The sequence below is a fragment of the Lactuca serriola genome, chromosome 7 (genome assembly GCF_051521515.1).
Source record: "Lactuca serriola cultivar US96UC23 chromosome 7, Lser_US96UC23_V15, whole genome shotgun sequence".
Classification (NCBI taxonomy): domain Eukaryota; kingdom Viridiplantae; phylum Streptophyta; class Magnoliopsida; order Asterales; family Asteraceae; genus Lactuca; species Lactuca serriola.
In genome coordinates, this window is record NC_136414.1 from 171,298,675 (window position 1) to 171,326,305 (window position 27,631).

Genomic DNA, 27,631 nt, shown 5'->3' on the forward strand with positions numbered 1-27,631 from the left:
AAGTTGAACTTTTTGGAAGCCCAAATGAGTCCATGTTCTTTAAACTGGATGGATGTTTTTAACAATATTAGAGTAATAAGTGATTTATATACAAATATCTGAATTTTAGGTTGTGGAGCTGACTTGTGAGGTACATTTTGCAAGGTCATTTTGGTTATTTTCGTGCTTTTTTTCGTACATTGTGTAAAATTGGACCTTTTTGTAGACTAAGATTGAACAAAAAGATGGAATTTGTCCTACACCATGTGATATGGCTGGTGAAGTAGTTTCTTACTTAGAAAAAAAAAGCGGGAACAAGAATAATAATATCATAGTTGCATAAGTCTTTGGAGGACTATTGGGATTCTCTTAAGAACAATGAGTACTTCTCTATGGAAGGTCTTGTGGATCTAATCAAACATGTATCTACATTTTTTACTGTTTATACTTTATTCATACACTCAAAGATTTTTAGTGGTTTCTTCTACTTTTTGAAGTACATTAGTTGATGTGTTAACTTCAGGTACTTCTAAGAATTGCTTTTATGATTTAGCATTTAGGATTCCAATAAAAAAAATTCAAACAATATATGTTTTTACTAAAACAAATGATTATAGGAGGTGGATCTAGAGTGGTAACCGTCGAGCCAGAAGTTGAATTTAATACCTTACTTCACAAGATTCAAGGTAAGTATATATATATATATATATATATATATATATATATATATATATGCATATACATAATTACATACACATATACGGATTATATGTGTTATATGCATAATGTGTATACTTATGTATGTTTATAATATGACCAGATGAATCCTTGCTAGTAGTCTTTTTACTTCACTGCTATGGTGTGGGCCATGTAAGACTTTTATTTTTCTATATATATATATATATATATATATATATATATATATATATATATATATTTGTTATTTTTACGGATTATATGTGTTATAGGCACAATGTGTATACTTATGTATGTTTATAATGTGACCAGATGAATCCTTGCTAGTAGTCTTTTTACTTCACTGCTATGGTGTGGGCCATGTAAGACTTTTATTGTTCTATATATATTTGTTTTTTTTAATGTAGGGTTGTTTGTTATAGGAACTGAGTTCTTGAAAGTACTCTTCGGTTCATTTTGTTTTATACTTGATTTAAAGTATATATTTTTCTTGTTTCACAGGTAGGTTTGTATCTCCTCTTATTGGACAATTGAGTGAGAAATACACTAATGTCACCACTTATAAGATTGATATCGATCAAGTAAGCATGCCTTCATATACTTCTAAGCATTTATTTCATTTCATATATCTCTCGGTTTTTTGTTTGTGTAAAAGACGTTAATGCCCTCCTCATTCTCATCGTCGAAAATGTCTGGAAATGTTAATAAATTTTTATTTATAAAAGATAAGTAAAGAAAAGGTTTCTTGAGGTACGATTTTTATTTAGGAGTTATTATTTTATATGTTTGGATATGTTCAATTGCCGGAAGGTATGGGGATGCATCGTCAAAGTTAAATATTTATGCTGTGGTAAACTACTTATACTTCCCATTCAACATATGTAATTTTTAACTAAAGTTTTTCAATTTTACACATTTAATCCCTTAGTAATGAATATAATCAAAATTGGCTCATGTACTCGTAAATTTGTCAATTTTTGTCCCTATAAGTGCAACCTACATTTTTTACGTTTACTATTTATACAGCAGCAGATTTAAAAGACTCCAGATTTAAAAACATCTAAATACCAAATAGTCAAAAGGACTACAACTTATGAGGTTTGTTGGTCCTTTGATCTAGAAATTATGTTAATTCAAGAAAGTATAATTTAATCTGCTTAATCACATTTACTAAAAGTGATTATCCAGGTTCGAAAATACAACCCCTTTGTAATTTTTAATCACATTCAATGATGTAGGGTGAGTTTCCAATTATTCCCATTTTTGACCAAAATTAACTATCTATCCACCATTAACATATTTGACTTGGGTCATCAAGGTGTTCCCATTTTGTTACTATTGAAGGGTATTTAATACATTTCAGTTGGATGTTAATAGATGAAAATTTACACAATTTGCAGGTATATGTTTAGGAAGAACACGAGAGGAGAAAAAAATAGGCATTTGGTTAATATTTTAGTTGTAGGTTGTGTATGAATGTTTACGACTGGAGATATGTGGAAAGATGGATATTAAAGCTGCAAAAATGGAGGCTAAACATTAGAGGAAATTAAGGATTTTTTAACATTAAATATTGATTAACATTAAACTTTGATATTTGATTATTTAGGATTTTTTTTGGGTAAACTTCTATTGTTGATGTTTTTTGTATTTTAAGGTTAATGGTTGGTTTTGGAGTGTATATTTATTAATTCTTTTGATATTTAAATATCAATGTTTGTTTTGGGATTGTATAATTTATTTGATTTTTTTGGTATTTTTGTTTTATATTGGTAATAAAAAACAAATATATATATATATATATATATATATATATATATATATATATATGGTATGTCATTAAATTTGCGAGGGTTCAGCAACAAACTAAAGAAAATCTATTATCATACATTTGAGAGGATCAACGACGGTCTACAAAATTGGGTATCATAAATTTGCGAGGGAACCGTGACGGACTATAAAAATCCAGTAACATACATTTGCGACAGATCAGCAACGGAGTACAAAAGAAAATATGGAGATTTGAGACTGATCAGCGACGGAATAATGTTATTAAGTTTGGTCGCCAAATGTCCTAAATAAGTGTAGTTTGCGATGGATATTCTGTCGCTAAATCGTCATAGAGAAAAATTAATCTGTCCCAAAATCCCTACGTGACACATTAGCCAAGCTTAAATTGGCTATGGAGTCTGTCTATTGCTGATCCGTCGCATACAATCATTAGCAACATAGCGACAGATTGGTCCGTCGCTGAAACCCTTGTTTCTAGTAGTGCTCTATAAAAAGGATTTAACGAAATCTTTATTTTCTATATCCAATCTAACATCAATAACGATTAACCAGCCCTTGAAACGTTTGTATATATGCATAAAAATTATAAACCATACACTTTTCTTGTTTATATCCTTACAAACTTTAAATATTACTTTTATATCTTTACAAATAATACAATTACACATATGTCCTTCTCAAACTATAAAACTCACATTTATATCCAAACTTATAATTTAATTTGGATTATATAAATTAATATTAAAAAACTTATCTAAAATTCAAATTTTTCATACAAGTTTACCAAAATGCCTTTCCCAAATTAAAGATTAGCCAATACCCACATCCTCTTCCCCTTCGTCTCCTTGCACCCAAACCGTTGCCGGAAGTATAGGTTCCTCAAACCTGCAACAACCAAAATGAATTGATGATTCTTAATAGCACAAAGTGTCGTTGCACATGTCAAACTCACCAATCACTAACGTGGCCTTGTATATGGCCTCAATTCTTTATTAAAGTAAACAATTTTTCTAAAGACGTATTCGTTGTTGACTTACGATTACATAAGCAAGAAACTGGACCATGTATATTCCAACTTACAAACATAAATTAAACAAACTTGTACGTCGATAATGCACAAATTTATTTGTGTAAGCATGAAACATCAAGATATTAAATCATAATTTATTTTTCCATGGCAAACTATAGAACACAAAAAAGAAACAAAAAAACCATCGCCTAACGATACCTAGAAATACCTAATATTATATTTAGGATTTAATATTGAAAAGGGTATTTTGGTAAAGTCTTATGGAATTTTTGAAATTTAGATAAGTTTTTTAATATTAAATTGATATAATCCAAATTAAATTATGAGTTTGGATATAAATGTGAGTTTTATAGTTTCATAAGAATATATATGTAATTTTTAAGTTTGTAAGGATATTGACGTAATATTTAAAGTTTGTAAGGACATAGATGAAATTTCATGTATCCGTATCATACATCCTTGTGGTACTATTTTTTCGGTTTGGTCCAACCTAAAATGGTTATTTAAAAAAATGAATAGATGAGTAGTGGGTTACAATATCAAATTGATCAGGTCCTTCATTAATTTATTATAAGAAAAGATAACTATAATACTATATTAACCCTTCAAAGTGACAGCGCTGAGTTGGAAACCGTAAAATTTTGGTTTCAATCTCCCTATACTAATAAAAGAGTAGTCTGTTGCCATGTGTCACCATATTAGACCTATTAATTAATGTTTTTCCACTTGTCAATTTATTAGTTATCCATTTTAAATTTATTAGACATCCTCATTAATGTGATATTATTTGTCAATGTATTTATTCTCTATTTTAAATTTTAAATTTGAATTTTATATTATTATTTTCATTAATTCACAAATAAAAAATGACTAATACATATTAAAAATTAATTTTACATATTTATTTGAATCAACGATTATAATTTCACATAACTTATAAAAATATCTTTTAAATTAATAATTTATTTAAAATAACTAATTAATAATTTTGAGTTTTTACTATAAAAGTTTAATTAATTTTATAACCGTGGTTCCCACGGGTTATAAACTAGTTCATTATATAATCGACATAAAACCATTTATTTGTCACTTCCAAAAGTTACCAAAACAGGAGTGGTTTTCTTTTTATTGCAGCACTAGGTTACAACCCGTAGAAACCACGGGTTAAAAATTTTGAAAAAAATTATATTATTAATAAGAGTTAAGTTTGTTTAGCATTTGTTGTATTGATTATTTAAAATTCAAAATTAATATTAATATAACTTTGTAAAAAAGATTATAAATTTGAATATATGTTAAAGAGAAACACAATTAATCCATGTAAAGGTAAATATGAAGATAACTACCATGCATCTTTCAATATGTGAATGCTTTATGAAGTGGGAGGGCAAACCATTATTTTTTTTATTTGATGAGCAATCAAGAAACACCATGTGGCATGTATTAAAGCGTGAAAATAAAATATTGAAACAAATTAAATATTATGGATTACAACGCTATATAAAAAATAAAAAATAAAAAAAATGTAAAAAAAAAAGAAAAAAACACAATTGATTGAATTTAAAAACTACAAAGCATTTACAAATTTCTAAAAACTTCCTTATACACAAAATTGGAAGTTTTGTTTGTAAGTCTACCATCCTTATCTAAAATTAATAATTTCAATCCTTCTCTACTTTGAACTCTAGATAAGGCAATATAGAACTGTCCATGTGAAAAAACAGGATCTTTGGGATACAAACCAACCTTTGATAACGACTGCCCTTGACTTTTATTAATTGTCATTGAAAAACATATAGCCAATGGAAATTGTCTTCTTTGAAATTTGAATGAAATTTTTTTTTTCAGATGGACTTAAAGACATTCTTGGAATAAAGGTTTGTTTTCCAATATTAGTTCCATATATGATAATTGTGTCAATAACACATTTGCCCAGAGACTTCACTTGTAGTCTAGTGCAGTTACATAAGCCATTTTTCTGATCAACGTTTCTTAGTAACATAACTGGAACACCGACCTTTAAAATTAACTTGTGATTTGGCAAACCTGATACTTTAAGACCATGTAAAATATCTGGGGAGTATAAATTGGGATCAAACTGATCATGAACAAACTCAAATTGGCAAAGACTATCTGAACTTAAATATTGAGTAAAATACACGAATGGTCCCTATGGTTTAGGGTAATTTGCGCGTTTGGTACCTAACATATTTTTTAACTCGGAAGCTCCCTACTGTTTGTTTTTGTTACGCGCTTGGTCCCTATCTTACCTAGAAAAACCTATTTTGCCCTTGATTTTTTAATTTATTTAAATGAATACACCCCCAATCCCACTCCCATCACCTTACCTTACCTACCCCACCATCTTTCCCTATTTAAATAATATTCTTTTTAGGTAAGACAAGGACCAAACGCGTAATAAAAACAAACAGTAGAGACTTTCCGAGTTAAAAAAATAAGTTAGGGACCAAATGCACAAATTACCCCAAACCATAGGGACCATTCGTGTAATTTACTCTTCAACATTCTACTTCATCTCCGGGAAACAATGCTAACAAACGATTATTGATTTGTTCGACAACTTCATTTTTCGGAGCTAGTATAGCTCTTTCTTGAAAATAACTCGTAACGTTGAATTTTTCCAAGATTGAAGGATATACAAATTCAATTAATGAACCTATAGGATCATGTAGATCATTAATGAGAATATCATCCGGAACATCAATAATCGCTTCACTATCATTCGAACCACCAACTTTTCCTTCTCCTATATCCAAAAGTCAGTTTGCAAAATTATGTATTTTTCGAATATCAGATGGATCCCTTCCAATGGTTAGTCTCATGTTTATTGATAATCTATGGACTTTGCATTATTTCCATATATATGAAGAACTTAAAGAAGCATTAACGATATTTTGTCTACTACCTCTTTGAACAACATATAGAATCTCTCTGAAATCTCCTCCAAAAACAATCGCTTCCCTCCAAATTGAATTTTTGAGTTGCTAGACTTATCGAACTTATATACATCTTTCAGAGCTTGATCTAAAGCTTCAAATGCATGCTTGTGGACCATAGGTGCTTCATCCCAAATAATCAATGAGCTTTTTCTTACTAATTTGCCGAGTTCGCTATCAGGCGGTATCTTACAAACATAATCATCCGTAAGATTCAACGGAATTATAAACCGAGAGTGTGCTGTCCTTCCTTCAGGAAATAATAACGATGCAATACCACTTGAAGCAACATCTAAAACTATATCACCATTACATGTAACTGTTGCAGATATTGTCTTCCAAAGAAATGTTTTGCCCGTTCCACCATATCCATACACAAAAACACACATCCTTTGTTATCAATGACTGTATTCATTATATCAAGAAAAATATTACGTTGCTTGTTTGTTAATGCATCAAACATACGATCAAACTCTTTCTTTAAAATCGGTATGTCATAGTCTAGCTCCTCCATGATAAGGCGATTTGTTGAAGAAGAAACTGTATCAGAATCAGGGTAAGGCATTTGTTTATAATTTTTAAGACTGGTGTTGTTACGAAGTAAAATGTGTTCGATCTCGAACAAAGTAAGGTTTTTAACTTGATCCTCATTGAGTGATAAACCTGTAAAAAATGAACAATATCTCAAAAAGAATATAATATTAAACAGTTTATAATTGTAATAAAAAATTTCTGCATATTGAAAATATATAACATCAATTTTTACAAATAATAATAGAAAATTATAATACCTAGAGACTTTAATCTACATTGTTGGTTGTAAAGAATACCATCCGACAAGTGTTGCCATGTATTTTCCCAAACAAACTCTGGTCTACCCAAACTGTTAGACATTAACATCGTAGCAAATAAGAAACGCAGATAGAAACCAGTTCCTGAATGACTTGCTTCCTTAATTGCATCAATGTATTCTTTGTCGTCATCTAAGAGTCCCAAAGCATAACATGCATCTCGAAAAGTAGGAAATTCTTCACCACTTACCGTACAAATTTTTTCAAATGATTTTGGACCTTTCACTTTATTTAAAAGAATCCGTAAGAAGTATACTTCGCCGAGTTTAGGTGAAACATAGTGAATCCTTCCTATTGAACGTCCAATTTTCCTTGGCTTCCACAACCTATCATCAGGTTTCCAAACAAATTTTGTAGGATATTCAACATATGTAAGTCTCCGTGCATCTTTATTAATTTTATTACATTCCATCCAAGATGTGAATATAGAAGCAGCAACTGAAGGTTGTTCAAGAACATTGTCAATATCATCGTCTTCAACATATATGACTTGTTGTTAATCAGGAAGATGAAAAGGTAGTCGCATCACAGAAGGATATCAGTAATGAACATCATATTTAAAAATTATCCATGATGCTTCACATGCAGATATATATATCTACAATCATAATAATCTTTTATTTCATCCATAACCTTTTCTTGATGAGAATCAGTGTTGATTTCAACAGCAATTAAAGCTCTATCTGGACCTTTGTTTATATATTTAAATAGATACTTTATGGAAGATCCCTGATTGCACCATTCAACATTAATGTGTGTATGATATCTTTTCAATAGATATTTGTTATATGGAACAACATTTCTGTTGTCTAACTTGACACCTAATTTTTCGACAAAATATCCATTGTTTCTTCTCATATATATGGGATAATCGTTAACATCAACTAAAGAATGATTACAGAATTGCTTGGGAAAATTTTTCGAACATTGCTTGTCAACCATGCATGGGCAATTCATATTTTCAGCTCCACAAGGACCATGTATCATGAATTCACTTACAAGTGAATACAACTCTGGATCTTCATTGATATTTGGAATCTCAGCGGAAATAATTGGATCAATATATTCAACAGTAGGCCGCTTTGAGTCAGCATGCATAAATAGACAAATATGACTATGTTGGAAACCTCTTTTTTGAAATTCAATTGTATAGACCACTGCAAATTAATTTTACAAATAAGATACGATTTGTACTGGATGAAATATATTTGCAAATAATAAAAAATGTTAAGAATCGAAAAAATCATTATAACAAAATTTGTATTACACAACTTTTAATACCTGCTTGAACGATGCCAAAAATTTTATTTTCCCGTATGTCTTTAATAAAAGCATCGAGCTTTATTTTGAATAACCTACATAGGATATCAGGTCTATCTTCTAGATGCAGTGAAGTGTTATGAAGAAACCTTTTATTTTCAGGCCAATTTGGATTACATGTAAAGGTTATGAAGAAATCAGGATATCCAAACCATTTACATAAGGACATGGCATCAAGGTAGTTTTGCATCATATAACTGATGGGTTTTAGTCATAAGACATCCTATGTGCTCATACAAACCCTAATGTGTGGATCTAGGTTTCTCTATTGTACATGCTTGTTATCCAAGACTATAAACCCTAATTCTAGCATTCAAATAATCATATTAACATGAGAATAGGTTTATAATGTTACCTTAATTGTTATGTAGCAATAACAATCCCAAATCTCCTTGTATTGACTTTGGAAGGCTTAGAGTTACAAGTGTCACTCCTCTAATGGCTTACAAACACCATAAGCAAGTGGAGAAGGTATAAAGAGAGAGGAGAGAGGTAGAAATTCGTCCTTAGATGCTCTAGGGATCAAGTGCACGAAATCCTAAGGCCTTAGGGGTCTTTATATAGGGTTGGGATTAGGGTTTCAGTCCTTATCCTTATCTAGTTACTTGCCCATCAAGCAACCATAAGATAAGCCTTGAAAATCCCTATCTCTTGGACCTTGGATGATTTTAAGGATATCCTTATCCTTGAATTCGTCCATCCTTTAACAAGGATAACCATTGCCCTATTTTGCAACTATCACATAATTACAATTCAGCCCCTCTAGTTTAATTAATTACATTTGATCACAAAATTAATTCTTAATTAATTATTGACCAATATTAATTAAACAAATATGATTTCTCCTTTAATATATTATTCTTATAACATATTAATAAATCATAATAACCTCTCTCTCTCTAGTTATCTCTCCAATCAAGTTGCTTTGGTGAAGAAAACCCAAAAGGACCATGCACCATCGGGTCAAGTACATACCAAAATAGTTATGGACTTAGACACTAATCCAACAATAGCGTGCACCGCCAGTAAATGAGGAAGGTAAGATAACACGTTGTCCGACATTGGATATATCTTTATTCCCGAGGTCTTTTTGATTACGTAAATTCTCATAAGACTCGCATCTAAGAATTTGTTGTTTGCTCCTTATGAAATGTAATCTCTCGCTTTCGATCATAGTATAAGCATCTACCAAAAACTGTTGGAACAACCTTTTTGAATTAAGAATTAGTGAAAAATATTGATCCCTTTCCTATATTCTATAAGAAAAAAATTCTCTCATTGTACAGTTGCGCCGCTTGCTGTTGCTTGAAGGTGTAATACCTCAATGTGGTATGTCAACCTTGTAACCATCATCACCATATGGAAACAGTAGTAGATACTGAAAAGGAAGGTAAGATGGATGTAATTCACTGATACGCCGTAGAGAACCAGATGAAGTTTGAACAACAATATCTCTATTATCAATTGAATCACCGATATCTCCAAAAATTAAAGCGGCAACCTCAGAAGCAGAAGGTAGGTTGTATGTCCTTCCATCTTGGTCCCTTCTTCCAATAATTTTCAATTTGATATTAACATGAGGGTTTTCATGAAAACAATCTCTAACCATTCTATAAGACTGAACCAAGACATTATTTGAATCTAACATCAACTTCAAATCTTGTATAATATCATTATCAAGAATAAAAGAATTTGATGTAGATCGTTGATTTTCTCCGCTGCAAGTAAGATGAACAAATAAACATAAGATAAATAAAGAAAGTAATGTTGATGAATAAGATATCTATTAATGTGATAATTGTGAAAAGTGTACTCAAAACATGTTCGTCTATTTGTGATCTAATTATCAGTATCGTATATGTACAACTGAGAGAATTTTGGTTTAAATCTCTGTTCCGGTAAATGGCTTTCGATACTATGATAATTTTGACCGCTAAGTCGAAAAATATATGAAGCATTTCCTTTATTGATTGAGGAATTGATCTTGCCACCCATTAACGTAAAAGAAAACATAGAATTGTAAGAACAAATGTTCTTCATGAACTGTTTGCTTTTAGAATCTCCAGATCTAAAAAGATTTTCATAACTTGGAGGTGCATTCTTTAACTCTGGTAGTTCAACTTTTCCATAAGCACAACATAGAGAATAATTTTCATTCTCATTTTTTTTTACATATGACAGCTTCATCTTTCCATAATTTTGCAAAACATGTTTGGCATACGACAATCTGATCACCATGATCCAAATAATCTGTCAATTAATGTTGACAAAAAAAGTTATTCATGTAAGGTTTTATAATTGAAAATGATTGAATGAAGTAATTTTAATATTATATTTATAAATAAACTACCTTTTGATATACCTTCATATATGTTTTGATTATTTTGGCAATCGTTGTTGCGTTGATCGGATCTCAGACCAATTATTGGAATAGGATATACATTTGCCCTTTTTTTCTTAGTTTTATGATTTGGGGTAGGTAACATGACTAAAGATGATCTTGTTGTTATTGTAGATGATTTGTTTGATGTGTCACCATTCGAAATTACAGCGTATTGTCTAATATTTGGTAACGGTGATTGAAAACTATTATTGGAAATATCCATCGCTGGGGAAAAAAAAGATTGAATATATGCATTGTTAAATATGATAGAATAATAATAATAATATAATAATATATATTATAAAATCAAAAGGTAAAATAAATGAGTTAGCAATGGAAATGTTAGATAACATAGTTCTAACATTTAAAAGTGAAGGAGGAGTTTGTAACATTGATTGTTTTGACATATCTGCACTTGATTTAGATGCGTATATGTTATTATTTTGATGTACAACTCCTTTGAATTTGTCTGAAAAAAAATGTTTATGAGAAATGCATGAATATTTAATAATTTGTTTAATTTCATTTAAATGTGAATATTGATAAAGAGATGATATAATAAAACGATGAAGTAATAAGTTTTATTTTATATATTAAAAGGAAACATAAAAAGTTTAAAAGCAATAAAGTATGTTACCGTTTGAATCCAATCTGATGTTTGGTAACGGTGTTTGAAAACTGTTATTGGAAATATCTATGACTGGGAAAAGAAGATTGAAGGTATACATTATTAAATATGATACCGTAACATATATTATAAAATAAAATCGTAAGATATATCAGTTACCATTGGAAATGTTAGATAACGGAGTTCTAACATTTAAATGTGAATGAGAAGTTTGTAACATTTGTTGTTGACATATACACACTTAATATAGATGTGGATACATTTTTATTTTGATGGACAACTCCTTTGAATTTGTCTGTCAAAAAATTATGTTATAAGAAATGGATAAATTGTAAATAATATTGTAATTTTTTAAATAGTGTATGAATATTTAAAGGACTTCCAAATTATTATATATTATATAAAAATTAAAAAGTGAGGATGTCAAAATTATTATTTTAAATATTTAAAGGATATAAAAAAAGTGTAAAACAATGAAGTATGTTACCGTTTGAATCCAATATGGTGTTTGGTAATGATGATCGAAAACTGTTATTGGAAATATCAATGACTGGGAAAAGAAGATTGATGGTATACATTATTAAATATGATACAATAACAATATATATTATAAAATAAAACAGTAATGTAAATGAGTTACCATTGGAAATGTTAAATGACGGAGTTCTAACATTTAAATGTGAAGGAGGATTTTGTAACATTGATTTTTTTGACATTTTTGCATTTGATGTAGATGCGGATACAATTTACTTCGTTGGACAACTCGTTTGAGTTTGTCTGGAAATTAAAGAGATGTTATAAGAAATGGATAAATTTGAAACAATAATTTAATTTTTTTAAATAATATATGAATATTAATATTGATAAATCCCTATTATAAAATAAAAGCATGTCAGAAATTTTTTTTTACATATTTAAAGTATAGTAAAAAGTGTAAAAGAAATTAATTAGGTTACCGTTTCCCTTCATTTTTAAAAGATGTGATGTCGATGAAGTTGTATGGATTCATTCGGTCATACCTTTTTTTTTATTGTCCAAGTATAACTTTCTTATTCTTCTTTTTTCTCTAGCTTGAACATGAGGGTCCTATTTGAATCTGCATAACGGTTGATAAAATAAGTCGTAAAATATTTAATGAAGAGATTAATATTAAAAACATTCATAAAAAAAGTCGTAAAATATTTAATGAACGTACCGTTAGCACCTAGGTTACTCTCATTTGTAGAAGATGGAATTCGACCGACTGATGTAGTGTACATTGGTATTTGTTTTGTATTATCCAGATAAAAATTATTTATTTTCATCTTCTTATTAGTCTTAAAAACATTCATTTTAGTGGTTAGTATCTGAAACATAAGAAAATTTATAAATTTATATTCAAAAAAAGTATATAAAATATTATTTTTCTTAAATAAAACTTAAATATATGATGAAAATAAAGTATATTCAAACAAAGCAAATAAACAAAAAGACAAATACAATAATAAGAAGAGAAACAGGAAGGGACAAATTAATTATAAGTATGTTCAAATTGTCATATGCCGTTGGTGTTGCTCGAGACATTACAAAAAACAAAACTATGATCCATATTCATTCAACCACTTTAATAAAATATTCGGTAAAACCTAAAAAACGAATAAAAAATGATTTCATTATTTGTTTAAGGCAAAACATAAAAACATGTCATCGAATTTTTTAGTTACTTATGCTTTTAGTTATCATATATACGATTAAGAAATGCATATAATTTAACATTGAGAATTCATATAGAAATATATCTTTACTAGGATATTGTCTATTTCTTGAAAATTAAGAGGTACAACATAGATTACCTCATGTACAATAATATTCAGCGTATAACCAATCTTATAGGCATTACACTACACTACACCGATCATATACCTATTACCCTACACACTACACATATTACCCTAATCTCCTAAACACAGCCGCCATCAAACCAATTCTCATCGTCTCCGCCAAAGATGCAGTGATCTCCACCAACGTCTCCCACCGACTTTCCCCACCAAAGCTGCAATGATCTTTGTCGCCTCTCTCTCTCTCTCTCTCTCTCTCTCTCTCTCCCCATCAGAATGAAATGGAAACCCTAATTTCAAATTACCATTGTTGTTCCAGACTATATTCATCGATGTTTTCCCTTACTCTAGATGCTTTCCTTCACCCTGACTATTATTTTTCTTGCTCTTCCCCTATCTTGAACAGTGAGTTACTTCCATAACCGCCTTCTTCTTTTCTTGCACCAGCAATCGATGTCGAGAACCAAACTGTTAATCTCTTTTCGAAAAAAGGTAAGATTTCTTCTATGGATTGTTTTCTCCTAAAAGTATATATCAGTTTGCCTTTTTGGTTTTTAAATATGGTTATTTTGCTTCTTTGATTTGTGAGGTCTATTGAGTTCATGTTAATGCGTGTATTCTTTGTTCTTAGACAATTCAAGATATAAGGTATAATTACATCCCCAGATTCTTTACGCTTCCATCGTTAGATTCTGATATATTGCCGAATTTGGGTTTCAATCGATGTCTTTCTTTTATTATACTCCCGAGGCACGATGATTAGTAACCCGTGATGCAACTCATTATTTTTTTATTTTTTTTCCTTTTCGGCATCAATTGATCGAGGATTACATTGAAAACCTGTGGAAACTTTTGACTTTCATATGGGGCTCATATTTTGGAAAATCGATCACCGTAATTGCTTCATTTGGATGGTGATGTAAGATGCATATTATTACCACTATGCAAGTGTTTTTACTGCTGGTAGTTTCTTTGGAGGTAACTGAATCACGGTTCCTGGTAAAGACTCGGCCAGGTTTGCTTGGTGATCTTCCTTCTACACTCGAAACTGGGTGAAAGCCTTGTTCTTTGTAATGAAGTTGCATTGATTTAATTTACTATGTTTCATCTTATTTTCCTTTCTCTCTCTCTCTCTCTCTCTCTCTCTATATATATATATATATATATATATATATATATATATATATATATATATATATATATATATATATATATATATATATATATATATAGGCTTAGGTTATTTTGTTTTTACTAAGTATTGTGTGCCAGAATGCACAGATCTGGACCAATAGATGAAATTAATCAATGGACATGATTTGAGAGTGTATGATATTACAATGGGGTAACATGTAACATATAATCACACAATTTTAAGCAAAATGGTATTTTGGACAATTAACTACATTTATAAAAGGAAATTTTCGGATTTTTAGGGATGATTAATTATCCTAATTTAAAAAAATCTGAATTTTTTAATTAATTCAATTTCACTTTTTTACCAATTTTATTCTATCGGAATATTTTTTGTTAGAATGATGCTCTTTCAGAATTTTATTCTAATAGAATATTATTTTATTAGAATGACAGAATATCAATCATAAACTAGTAAATATATTTTCGATTTTATTCTTGCAGAATATATTTCCAATGCAGATATTTGATTTGAGAAATAAAAAGTAAATAAATAACAAATTCATTAATATTCTTACAGACTAATATCCTTATACATTTAAAATAGTTATACATATTCTAAAAGAATATCATCAAAAATGAATAAAATTCTTAAAAAATAGCATTCTTGAATATACAATTATTTAACAAATACACTTGATCTTCTTCAGTGGTCTGTATAATCCACTTGATCTTCTTCAGTGTTCCGTATAATCCACTTGATCTTCGCATATATACTTGTTGTTGAACTCGATTCCAAATATTTTTCTTGTATAATCAATATTGAATTCCTTCTCTATGCAATTCTGAAAGAATAAGATACATTACTCGTTAGTATTACCCGTTAAACAAATATACTAGTTAACAAACATTCTTAAAGACATTCTAACAAAATACATTTATATAAAATAAATTCTGACAGAAAACATTATAAAATGCACTTAAATAACATTCTTTTAAAAATCTTTTGCGAATAATAGGCATCAAATTGATGATTGTTACTAACATCATTCTAAAAGACATTCTGCAAGAATGATTCATTTAAGTTGTAACTAAAAAAACATACTATAAATTTTGAAGTAAATAATACAACCATCCTAACAGAATGTCGCAGACATTGAAATTATATCAAAATACATATAAACAATTAACCAAAATTCTATCATAATGCATACAAACAATTAACCATTCTAATAGAATGTGGCAGACATTGAAATTCATTTACACAAGTATCTGAATTCCAATTGAAATTCTTACTAACAATTAACAAATGGTTTATTTTTACACCAAATAACATGACCAGAACCAGTAAAAAAAACCTAGATTTCAACTATGCATTTTATCGAACACTTGGTGTGCTTCTTCAATTTCTTAAAAAAAATTAATGAGAGTCTTATCAATTCAGTTTCTTGGTGGTCAAGAACTGGAGATACAACTAAAAAAACATGTTATGATTAGTACAAGGGCATACCAATTCAGTTTCTTGGTGGTGTTGTTGACGACCTAAAATCCCCCGTTGCCTTCGTTTTCACCTCCTTTTGCAGACTCCACAACAGGCACCAAGCACCTCTTCACCGCCATCTGCTGCTGTTGCTTTTCCCCGGATTTCTTGATGTCGACAACGAGAAGAAGCAACCCTAATCAACAAATTAGGGCATAAATCTTCAGAATCTGATGTTTAGACCACGAAGCACCAGCCTTAAACTGAACCCTAGCCTGCCTCAACGTGAAATCAATCATACCATGAGACCTTTCACTACTGATATCATTATGGTCTTCAACATATGTAGACGAGGAAACAAATATTGCCTGAGCAGCCGTCTCATTTTTCTTTCCTGAAATAGGTAACGATAGAGAGTTAATAGAGGGATCGCTAGAGAAAAAGGCGATGTTGGATGCAGACGAAGGAGGGTCGTGAAAGAAGAAGAACCGGAGTAGAGAATTTTGTGAGGAGGCGAGATAGTTTTGTGAGCAACGACTGAATTATAAAGGGATGGTGGTTTTCTAGGGTTTAACTAATTAAGAAGAGATTAATTGAATGATTTTTTTACCATAATTAGATATACTAAGTTTACCATTATACCTTTTTTTAATTTAATTAATGATTTATTGTTTCCTGAATTCTCATTGGTGCATTTAGGCATACACTATTTGTTAAAAACATTTGAACCTAGCTCTCTCTCTCTCTCTCTCTCTCTATATATATATATATATATATATATATATATATATATATATATATATATATATATACTAAGAGAAATTTTAGTTTTGGAATTTGATAGTGTGTGGGTTATTTACATTAATTCCATACAAAGGGTAAATTGGTCATTTACCGTCATTCAAATGGTTCAGTCGGTGCAAAAAAGGAAACTGCTTGTGATAATACGTACATCAAAGATTCAATTTCATTTGACTGGGTTTTCCTGTATTTCCAAGTTGAAAGTCAACACTCATTCAAATACCAAGCCATAAGTACGGAGGAAAGAAAGGGTTGTTTTGCTCCACTTCTACGACTTTCTCCAAATTTATCACCGGTTGATCTATATCGCTTTAAACCCTAACCATCATCGATTTCCATAAACCTTAAAGCAGCCGACTTCTACAACGAATTCACCAACTTCGAACATTGGAGACTAACACAAAGTAGAATGATGATATCAACTGGAGTGATCTATAACCCTTTCTTTATCTCGGACGTCCGGTCAACCACCACTACTAACACCACCACCAATCGACATTGACGTCAATATTATCTATCACGACAACACCACCACCATTACTGAACACAAATACGATAAGATATGTCAGATGTGTGTGTGTGTTTATTTTTTGTTTTGAAAATGAAGATGTGTGTGTTTTTTATATTATGCTTGTGTTTTATATGTTTATCAGTTTATGTTGGTGTATGAATGAGTATAAATTTGTTTTACGTATAAATCAATATATGTGGGTATTTCTTTGATGTTTTCAGATTCGGGTCTCTAATAGGTTATGTTTCATGTTTTTGGATATGGATATACGAATGGTAGAGACAGACAATATGATCTCTATGAGTTGTTGCAGATATGTATATCTGTGTATCTAGATTCTAACTCTTCTTCTTCATTGGGTTTATTGCAGGTTAGCAAACAAAATTCTTGTGTTTGTTACACTTTATCAAAAAAAAAACCTTTTCTGGTGCCCTGTTATTAAAAGCATACTCATTGTTTCTTCTTTTTGAATGTTTTTATAGCCTTGAGTAAGTTCATGTAGCCTCAAATTTTCTTGAATGTTTATTGTAGCTTCAGGTTGAGGAAATTTATGTTGGTGTCCATTGGAATATTTTGGAAAAAAACAAGTTGCTTCTATTGGGAAGAGCAAGGAGAAGTTGTCAAGGATGTACGAGGTTAAAGATCCAAATGGCATCTTTGTATTCAAATTCAAAACTCACGTTGGTGGTACGAAGTCAACATGTTTGGATTGCTTTATGATTATGTTGAGATTGTGAAGAATTATGAACCAAAATACAGGATTATCAAGGTAATTATCTGATAGGAACTAGGGATTCACTCAGGCTAATTATGATTAAACAAACTAAAAGTCCCAATTCGAGATGGGTTAAGTCTCCAATACATAGCAAGATTACTAAAAACTGAACTAATGAAAAACAAAGAACGAAACTTGTTCTAACAAGGTAAAATTAGTAACTGTTGTAAACTGCTCTCCACCACTCCATATTCTAGGGACCTGTTTGACCCAGTGGGTTGACCCAATAGCCAAAAAGATTATTGATTTGTTCCTCATTAGTTGATAAAGGGTCACGTTTCTTTTTCCGGGTATAGACCCTTATTGGATTCGTATCATTACTTCCCGCCCGATAAAACGACTTGTCCTCAAGGTGGAAATGAGGGAATTGTTCAGCCAAAAGATCATAAGATTCCCAAGTTGCTTCTTCAATAGGACAGTTGCACCATGAAATGAGCAATTCGAGAACAGGTTGGCCCGCTTCGGAGATCCATCGGTGAGACACAACAGATTGTGGTAACAAGTCAATTTCCCAATCCTTGGTGATAGAAGCGGTGCAACAGGATTAACAGAAAAAGACCCGTGAGCAAGTTTGAGCATAGAGACATGGAATACCGGATGAATGCGGGCATCAGGAGCTAATTCCAATTCATAAGCCACAGGTCCCACGACACGTTTGATACAATAAGGTCCAAAAAAACGAGGAGATAACTTTTCAAAACGGCGTTTGGCCAAACTTCGTTGGTGATATGGTTGTATTTTCAAAAAAACATAATCCCCAGCTTTAAAGGAGATTTCTCTTCTTTTAGAATTGGCTTGATTACGCATACGATTTTGGGCTTTACTCAGATTGGTCCGAATCAACTTTAACATGTCGTCGCGATCGATTAGTTGCTGTTCCAGTTCGGCATTTTTTGTATCTCCTAGAGCATATGGTAGCAGTGGGGGAGGTACACGGCCATAATCAACTCTAAAGGGTGTAGTGCCCGTTGTTGTGTGGTAGCCCGTGTTGTAAGAATATTCAGCCCAGGGTAAATAATGGCTCCATTTGGTCGGTGGTTGTTCATGTGCAAAGCATCTTAAATAGGCTTCTAGACAACGATTTAACACTTCTGTTTGGCCGTCTGTCTGAGGGTGATAGCTAGTGCTCAATTGCAATTTCGTTTTGCTTAGATGAAAAAACTCTTGCCAAAAATGACTAAGAAACACCACATCTCGATCCGAAACAATCGAGCGTGGAAAACCGTGTAAGCGCACAATTTCTTTGCAAAAGAGTAAAGCGACAGTCTTAGCTGTGTATGGATGGGACAAACAAAGAAAGTGAGTGTATTTACTCAAACGATCCATGACGACGAGGATAGTGTCATATCGATTAGAAGGGGGTAGACCCACGATAAAATCCATTGATATATCTTCCCATATTTGCGTGGGGATAGGCAACGGTTGGTGTAAGCCAGCGGGAGATAAAGTTTGATACTTCTGCTGTTGGCAAATCAGACATTGTTGCACAAAAAATATGACCTCCTGTTTCATTTTTGGCCAAACATATTGGGATGACAGACGTTTGAAAGTTTTGAGGAATCCTCCATGACCACCCACTGGAGTATTATGGGCCTCTTCCAATAACTTGAGCTTAATTGATGATACATCTGGTATGACCAAGCGAGCTTTATAAAAAAGAAGCTGATTCGCGAGAGAGTAATCTTGCATCGAAGATGGGTCTGCCATGAGTTTCTTAAGAATGGTATTGGTATGTGGATCCTGCTGAAGACCTGATCGAATATCTGCAATTTCAACACAATAAGGTATGGTCAACGTTAAGAGTTCTCCTGAATGGGGTTTACGTGACAGTGCATCAGCTCCTCTATTTTCTTTCCCCACTCGATGACAAATCTCAAAATCATAAGGCATGAGTTTCAAGAGTAGGCGTTGTTGTTCAGTTGTAGTTATGCGTTGCTTAAGTAAGAATTTTAGAGTATAATGGTCGGTACGTATGAGAAAATGACGACCCAACAAATAATGATTCCACTTATGTACCTCCAACACCAGAGCCAACAACTCTCGATCATAGGCTGATTTGACCCTGTTAGAAGGGGAAAATCCCTTACTGAAATAAGCAACTGGGTGTTCATTCCGAGATAAAATGGCGCCTACTCCATCAGATGAAGCATCACACTCCACAACAAACAGCTTGGAAAAATCAGGCAGTCGTAAAACAGGTGTTGTTAACAAGGCCTGTTTTAAAGTGTGAAAGGCGATCTCTGCTTCCTTTGACCAAACGAACCCATCTTTTTTAGTAAGATCTGTGAGTGATCTTGCAATTATGCCATAGTTTCGAACAAAGCGTCGGTAATACCCCGTGAGGCCTAGGAAACCCCACACTTCCTTAACATTTGAAGGAATTGGCCATGATTGAACCGCTGATACTTTTTCTTGCTCAACTTGAACTCCCTGTGAAGTGACCACATGACCTAGAAATACCACCTTGGACTGTCCGAAACAACATTTTGTTAGTTTGCGAAAAAATGATGATCATGAAGTAGCTTTAAAGCTTGTTCAAGGTGTACAACATGTTGTTCGAAATCTGGGCTGTAAATCAGGATGTCATAAAAAAACGAGTATAAAACGCCTTAAATAAGGGCGAAATAGATCGTTCATAACTGCTTGAAAGGTAGATGGGGCATTAGTTAACCCAAAAGGCATCACTTTGAATTCATAATGCCCTGAATGTGTGCGAAAAGTTGTTTTCTCGACATCTGCATCAGCCATTTGAATTTGGTAATATCCAGACCGCAAATCCAATTTAGAAAATATTGTTGCCCCATATAATTCATCCAGGAGTTCATCAATATTAGGGATGGGATATTTGTCAGGTATAGTGATCTTATTAAGTGCCCGGTAATCCACAGACATTATCCATGAATTATCTTTTTTCTTAACTAACAATATCGGACCAGAAAATGGACTTGTACTTGATCGAATGAAGCCGGCTGTTAAAAACTGTTCCACCTGTTTTTCTATTTCAGATTTTTGAGAATGAGGGTATCGATAGGGTCGAATGTTGGGTGGTGTTTAATTAGGTAGTCGAGGGATTGAATGAGTTTGAAAGCGTATTGGTGGTAATTCTTTGGGTTCCTCAAAAATAGCCTGATACCTATCAATCAATGGTTGTAATAGAGCTGGAATATGTGGGTTTGAATCAGGTTCAACAACAATGTGTTGAAAACTAGATGATTTTTGCGGTCCAGATGTAATGCCTTGTAATTTATAACGCTTCCCATCTATCGTGAAGATCATAAACATCTCTTTCCAAATGGCTTGTACAGTATTCAAAGTAGCTAACCATTGAACACCAAGCACCAAATCAGCCCCTCCTACTGAAAATGGGTAAAAGTCCTGGGTTATTTTGAGGTCATTAATCTGCACTGACAAATCTTTGCAGATTTGACCACAACGGATGACATCTCCATTACCAATCTGAACCCAAATGGAGCTACTAACTGAGTGGTAAGTTTCAGTTCAGCTACCAAAACATCTTATATGAAATTGTGTGTAGAACCTCCATCAACCATAATTAATATGTAACGCCCGTAGATCAGGGCTAGTCAATTTAGAGACAATAAGAGTCAAAAATGACTTTTTGATAGAAGATTATTTAGGATGAATAATCCTAACTAAGTTGTAGTATATGTTACAAGGTTTCCGTGCATATAAAGAACGCCAAAATCCGAGTTATAACAAAGAAGTTATGACCTGTCGAAGTTTCGCGACAGAACCGGCACGACACAGCGCGACGTAAAAAGTGAATTTACGTTAGAGCGATATTTAGCCTTAGCAATCTAAACGAGAATCGAAGATCTCGTTGTTGGTATTGAAGCGATAAAAAGTTAGGCGAGAACGGACGTCAAACGAAGAAGTTATGAATTTATAACAAAGTTTTCTGTCACGGCCTATTAAAAATAAATAATAAAAATAAAAGTCAAAATTAGCCGACGGAGTCTAAACGAAAGTTGTAGAGAATAGTCTCACCTTCGCGTGGATATAAAGAACGTCGAAAACGGATTTCTTATGAAGAAGATATGAATTTCCGAAGTTTATTAATCATTTTGTATTTAAATTTAAAAGGAAATTCGGAAGCATTATCCGAAGGAGTCACCGGTCTGATCCGAGGTACGCGCCGCGTACTCAAGTACGCCCCGCGTACTCCGAAGTGTCGACATTCGCAGCAAGTGGCTTCGGATGACGAACGCCATGACGCATTCGAACCAGTATGCCCCGCGTACTGGCGTACGCCCCGCGTACTCCGAGGCTCCAGCCTCCTATAAATAGGATGCGAAGGCAGCCGACCCAATTGCCAATTTCTTCTCTTCTCTCTCCCGTTTTGCATCGTTTTGCGTGCCAGAAATACCCCGAAGCCCCGGTATTATTCTCTAGCCCCGAGGCAAGTCCCGAGATCCCGAAGATCCCGAGAAGTGCGGTTCCCAAGCCGAAGCTCTGCCCACGAGAAGTTCGGTTTTGTGGAGATCTTCCAGATCTGCGGTGGATTACTACTTCTGCAAGTCGTAGTGCTGTCCGATCATCTTCTGATCAAGTGAGTGTATACTACCTTTCATAAACACGATAATAATACAAGTGTGGTTTGAGTGTATTAAGTATATTGTTGTTTATATGTGTGGGTGTGTAGTTACCTTCTTCTAACACATAAATATGAAGTATTTGCTATGAAGTACGTGCTATGTGTTTATATGTTATTTGTCTATTTGAGATGGGCATGGAAATTGGAGTTTTATACAGGTGTTAAATGATTTAAACTGTGTAAGTATTTATATCTACGAAAATGTTGGGTAGAACATGGGTAGATGGGATAGTTGGTGACTATGGAGTTAGCACCTATTGTATAAACCTTGGTGACTATGGAGTTAGCGCCTATTATTAGATAAACCTTGGTGACTATGGAGTTAGCGCCTTTTGTATAAACCTTGGTGACTATGGAGTTAGCGCCTATTGTATAAACCTTGGCGACGATGTGACTTCGTGCCTATTTGATGAACCTTGGCGACTATGGAGTTAGCGCACGTTTAGTAAACTTTGGCGACTATGGAGTTAGCGCTTGTTAAGTAAACCTTGGCGACTATGGAGTTAGCGCTTGTTAAGTGAACCTTTGTGACTATAGAGTTAGCGCCGCTTGAGTAAACCCCGACGACTATGGAGTTAGCGTCTGATAACTATGGATTTAGTACTCGATAGATAAACTTTGGTAGCAATGGATTTCGTGCCGATTCCTTAGGAATAAGTGAATGAAGGATAGTTGGTTCTTAGGATGAAACCTTAAGAAGATAATGGGGATGGGTATTTGGGTTGATTGTTTGATAATTGAATATAATAAATGTATTATTGTGGGTTGAAAACCCTATATGCTCACCAGGCTCCCAAGCCTGACCCACTCAGTTTTCTTTTCATTACAGGTAATGACACAAGAGTATAAGTCGGCAGACTTGACAAGAGATTTGTGATTATATATCAGTAGTTGAATAACTATTGTAAGGTCTATTTTATATTGTTTATGCTTTTGGTCTGTAACGAACATGACATCCCGAGGTTTTATTATTTAATGAAAATACATTCTTTTCGAGAAATGTTTTGATAAAATGGTTATCATATTTTATTTTGGGAACAAATTCCGCAACCGTTTTCTTTAAACGATCACTCTGATTTATAAAACAAAGCATAAACAAATCGGTCTTTTCTGGCCGAGAAATTGGGGATGTCACAGTTGGTATCAGAGCATTAGTTTAAGCGAACTAGGAATGTGGATTTATTTCTAGACTTAAACTTAGAATGCTAAGCAATGATTGCGAGTTGAGTGTGTCCATTATATTTTAGGTAGTACACCTAAATTGACACAGGCACTATTTTATTTTAGGAAAATTGCCTAAAATGCTATTATGTGCTAATTGTTATATGTTTGCCATATATGACATTATTTGTTCGGATCTATGGTTTGTTGCCGACCGGATCTGGAAACCTTATGTGTATAGGATTCTAAGCGTACGTCTACGATATTAGAACTAGCATATAAACGTTTCGGAGTGATAAGGATGATTTAAATATCTATCGTGATTAAGGATCTAATTTCACCATATTCGGTGTATAGATCAAAAATGGTGAGAACGAGGAGTGGAGTTGGAAATGCTGATGAGAACAGGAATCAAGTACCAGTAATTGAACAAATACCTGTTGTGGCAGCAGCGCCTGAACCAATGACAATGGCCGGAGTTCAAGTGATGATCCAGGCAATGTTGAATAATCAGATGGAAGAAACTAGACGTCTGATCAGACAAAATCGCGAGGAATTGTCAATTCGAGTTGAAGAGCCCGAAGTAAATGGAGGGCAGTCTGGAGGAGGAAACTATAGTGGGACCGTTGGTCAAGCCAACCCACCAATAGTTCGCCAAAACAACCAGGATAGAGGAAATGATGGACGTGGATGCAAGTACAAGGATTTCATGGCATCCAAACCACCATGTCTTTCTGGGAGCCCGACACCGGTGCAAGTCATGGACTGGATCTCCGAAATGGAGACAATGTTTGAAAGTTGCGAGTGTAGCAACAGACAGAAGACCGCTCTTGCAATCCCTCTGTTAAAATCTGGAGTATTGAGCTGGTGGAAGTTACTGGTTGGTTCAATGCCCAAGGGGGAAGCTAGCAAGATGTCTTGGGAAGAGTTCGTGGAGCAAATGAAAATGCAATACTGCTCTGAGCAGGATCTTCTGGAAATCAACAATGAGTTCCAGAATCTGAAGAAAGGAAAATTGAGCGTTACTGAATACGCTACGAGCTTTATGGAGAAGATGAAGCTTATTCCATACCTAATTCCGACTGAACTTTCCAAGGTCAACAAGTTTGCCAATGGATTACCAGCGGACTTTGATCCGATAGTCAAACAAGCAACCACTCTGAAAGCCGCCATCTGGGCAACCAAAAATGTTGAGACCCAAATAAAAGAAAAGGGTCTGGAAAGGGCTGAAGTTGGAGAGAAAAGGAAGCGTGAAGGATCTTCAATAATCGACAAAGAAAGTAAATTCTCGAAATCTGGGGGAAGAGATGAGGCTAAGTGGTGTGAGAAGTGTAAGAAGAAACACTTCGGGAAATGTAGCGATGAGATGACTTGCTACAAATGTGGGAAGACAGGGCACTATGCCAACAAGTGCGCACCTAACAAGAAGATGTGCTATAGGTGTAATGAAGAAGGTCATATTTCTAAAGACTGCCCACAGAAAAACACACCTCCACAGCTAAGGGCATTCAACATGTTCCTCAACGAAGCAGAAAGGGATGGGAGGGTTAAAGGATGAAGACTTCATATTAATATATAAAGTCGGTAAAGTCTGTATCAGGAAGCATAGCCTGTTAGAGGCATAGTATAGGGTGAACTTGAACTTTTGTGTAATAGTTTCAAGAATTAATATAAATCCTGGTTTTGTTATCTGATGTGTTGAATGATTATATGATTTATGTATGGTGACTTGGTTAACTGCGAGACAATACTTGGGATGAGTATGAGTAGGTGTGAATGGTAGTAGAGATCTATACTACCGGAAGCACAGGACTCACGCTTGGATCAGGGGAAGTCACAAGGTTATCAAGAAGCTAGTAATTGATTCCGTTTTATTCAAGTATGTCATTACCATTGTTTCGGTAATGTCTAGTAAGATAGTTGCTATTCCGACCCTAGGGATCATATCAATTGAGTCCGACTATGATGAGAGGTCATCGGGGCACGACCCATCAAGGTTATTACTTACAATGGAGAGATAACTTATGGAGTCAGTATGCGAATCCTATTTCGTTGATGATTCCGGGACGTAATCATCCTAAGGGGGAGATAATTGTAACGCCCGTAGATCAGGGCTAGTCAATTTAGAGACAATAAGAGTCAAAAATGACTTTTTGATAGAAGATTATTTAGGATGAATAATCCTAACTAAGTTGTAGTATATGTTACAAGGTTTCCGTGCATATAAAGAACGCCAAAATCCGAGTTATAACAAAGAAGTTATCACCTGTCGAAGTTTCGCGACAGAACCGACACGACACAGCGCGACGTAAAAAGTGAATTTACGTTAGAGCGATATTTAGCCTTAGCAATCTAAACGAGAATCGAAGATCTCGTTGTTGGTATCGAAGCGATAAAAAGTTAGGCGAGAACGGACGTCAAACGAAGAAGTTATGAATTTATAACAAAGTTTTCTGTCGCGGCCTATTAAAAATAAATAATAAAAATAAATAATAAAAATAAAAGGCAAAATTAGCCGACGGAGTCTAAACGAAAGTTGTAGAGCATAGTCTCACCTTCGCGTGGATATAAACAACGTCGAAAACGGAGTTCGTATGAAGAAGATATGAATTTCCGAAGTTTATTAATCATTTTGTATTTAAATTTAAAAGGAAATTCGGAAGCATTATCCGAAGGAGTCACCGGTCTGATCCGAGGTACGCGCCGCGTACTCCGAAGTGTCGACATTCGCAGCAAGTGGCTTCGGATGACGAACGCCATGACGCATTCGGACCAGTACGCCCCGCGTACTGGCGTACGCCCCGCGTACTCCGAGGCTCCAGCCTCCTATAAATAGGATGCGAAGGCAGCCGATGCAATTGCCAATTTCTTCTCTTCTCTCTCTCGTTTTGCATCGTTTTGCGTGCCAGAAATACCCCGAAGCCCCGGTATTATTCTCTAGCCCCGAGGCAAGTCCCGAGATCCCGAAGATCCCGAGAAGTGCGGTTCCCGAGCCGAAGCTCTGCCTGCGAGAAGTTCGATTTTGTGGAGATCTTCCAGATCTGCGGTGGATTACTACTTCTGCAAGTCGTAGTGCTATCCGATCATCTTCTGATCAAGTCAGTGTATACTACCTTTCATAAACACGATAATAATACAAGTGTGGTTTGAGTGTATTAAGTATATTGTTGTTTATATGTGTGGGTGTGTAGTTACCTTCTTCTAACACATAAATATGAAGTATTTGCTATGAAGTACGTGCTATGTGTTTATATGTTATTTGTCTATTTGAGATGGGCATGGAAATTGGAGTTTTATACAGGTGTTAAATGATTTAAACTGTGTAAGTATTTATATCTACGAAAATGTTGGGTAGAACATGGGTAGATGGGATAGTTGGTGACTATGGAGTTAGCACCTATTGTATAAACCTTGGTGACTATGGAGTTAGCGCCTATTATTAGATAAACCTTGGTGACTATGGAGTTAGCGCCTTTTGTATAAACCTTGGTGACTATGGAGTTAGCGCCTATTGTATAAACCTTGGCGACGATGTGACTTTGTGCCTATTTGATGAACCTTGGCGACTATGGAGTTAGCGCACGTTGAGTAAACTTTGGTGACTATGGAGTTAGCGCTTGTTAAGTAAACCTTGGCGACTATGGAGTTAGCGCTTGTTAAGTGAACCTTGGTGACTATAGAGTTAGCGTCGCTTGAGTAAAC